This window comes from Euprymna scolopes, chromosome 29, assembly GCF_053919585.1.
Source record: "Euprymna scolopes isolate OS-2025 chromosome 29, ASM5391958v1, whole genome shotgun sequence".
NCBI lineage: Eukaryota > Metazoa > Mollusca > Cephalopoda > Sepiida > Sepiolidae > Euprymna > Euprymna scolopes.
Window position 1 is genome coordinate 70766322 of NC_136510.1, and position 2225 is coordinate 70768546.

Here is a 2225-nt window from a genome sequence, read left to right on the forward strand (position 1 = left end):
AAAAGTTAAAAGAAAAAAATAAAATAAAGTAAAAGAAAAAAAAAATAGCATCATATAAGGTTCGCTAATCTGCTCCGAACAATGGTACCGCACATAGTTTTTTTTTTGGGGGGGGGGGGAGAAGGGATAGTCGCGTATTGTTAACGTGTGCATAGGTAATTACAATTACGAGTAGAGATATAGATACATGTTCATATGCTAGAACTTTATCATATTAAATTCTACACAATTATGCACAATGTAGGAAATATGCATAAACAGGATTGAGTGTAATAGTTAAATGAAACAACAAGAAATCATAAAAATTTAATAATTAATGAAAGTTTGTTTTTCAAATATGTAAATTGGTTAATTATTATTTAGTTGCTCACATATTCATGACTGAGTATATTAAGAAGTTCATTTTAATTATTTTTTAAATCGAAGATGTAGGCTTTTAATATCAATGTAAGTGCTGTAAAAACTCTTCTTTATATATATATATATATATATATATATATATATATATATATATATATATATATATATATATATATATATATATTGTATGATTTTAAAAATTATAATTGCAATGATTAATAAGCTTGATTATAATAGCTAACAGAATTAAATTATGTATGGTTTTCAATTTAAATCAATTGATTAGTTATGATAACCGACCATAATGATCGATCATTTGTTTTTTTTTTGTTTTTTTAGCTTAGTTTAGTTTCGCATATACAAACATGTATAATAGTTTATAATTTGTTGATATTATTTTCATAAGTATGTATACACAAATTAGAAATAATAAATTTACTAATTATTAAATAGAACATTTTGGTAGAAGATTCATAAATTAATTAAATTGTTAGTACGAATAGTTAGGTTTAATGACTTTGATAAAAATTCAATATGGCGTAATGGAAAAATAAAAATGTATTTGCAGTTTCTCTTCCAATTTTCGGATTTAAATCATGTCAAATCACACTTCAATTCATTTTGACGGATTGATTGATGCTATTTCTTCTGATGAGTTAAGGGCATAATAGATTCACTGATTGATATAATAATTAAGTGACTGATTTTGAGCTATGAAACAGATACTATCAAGAATTGTATAAGTCAACTAAATTAAAGGAATAAACTATAAGATGGTCAACATCATGAATTTTGGAATATAACTTTTTGTCATTTATTCCATATATATATATATATATATATATATATATATATATATATATATATATATACTTCAGAATAGTTTTTATTTAACAATCAGTTGTCATGGAAACGTGAGATTGTAGGTTTACAAAATATTACTGGCAGTAATATTCTATAAGTTATCCCATCTAAACAAGAATTGCTCGATATGCAAGATAGAGCAAATAAATTAAATTGTAGTTTAATGAATTTCAAAAAACTCTCATTGAAATGAAATGGAGTGGTTGAGTTTCATATCAAAGAATTGACTTTAGCAAATAGGGTGCATACCTTTATAACTATTTGCTAATATTTTCTCTCCTCTGATGAGATGGTAGACATCGAAACCCTATAGGTTAAGGAGATTAATTTTCTAAAGCATTCTTTGTCTTGCTTAGAATAATAAAAATTCTTTGATATGAAACTGAACCACTTCATTTCATTTCAATGAGAGTTTTTTTGAAATTCATTGAACTACAATTCAAAAAAAAAAAATATATATATATATAACTACTTCATTTATTCACATAAATTTCATATACGAAAGTATAGATTTATGCGTAAACTTTAAGTATTTACTTCAAAAGTGCTCAATACGTAGGTAGAGCTAGTTAGTAATTTATATATATATTTTATAAATTACTATATATATATATATATATATATATATATATATATATATATATATATATACAGTGATGATCATATTTATTGGCACGGTAAAATAAAAGTTAAATTTTGTCTAATAAATTCTAAAAAAGGGATTAAATTAAAGAAAATAACAAAGTATATTATGTATTTTTAACTGGCCTTTCCGATGCAGCAATCGGATTTTAGAAAAAATAAATAACAAAGGAACAACAAACATAATTGCAAAAAACCCTTGTTCAAAATTATTGGCACAATTTATTTAATAATCAATTGTATAGCCTTTGGCCTTGATTACCTTCCTCAGTCGCTTTTAATAGTTTACAACCAAGTTGTTGCACTCTTCAGTAGTAATTTTAGCCCACTCTTCCTGACAATAATCCTCCAATTGAATA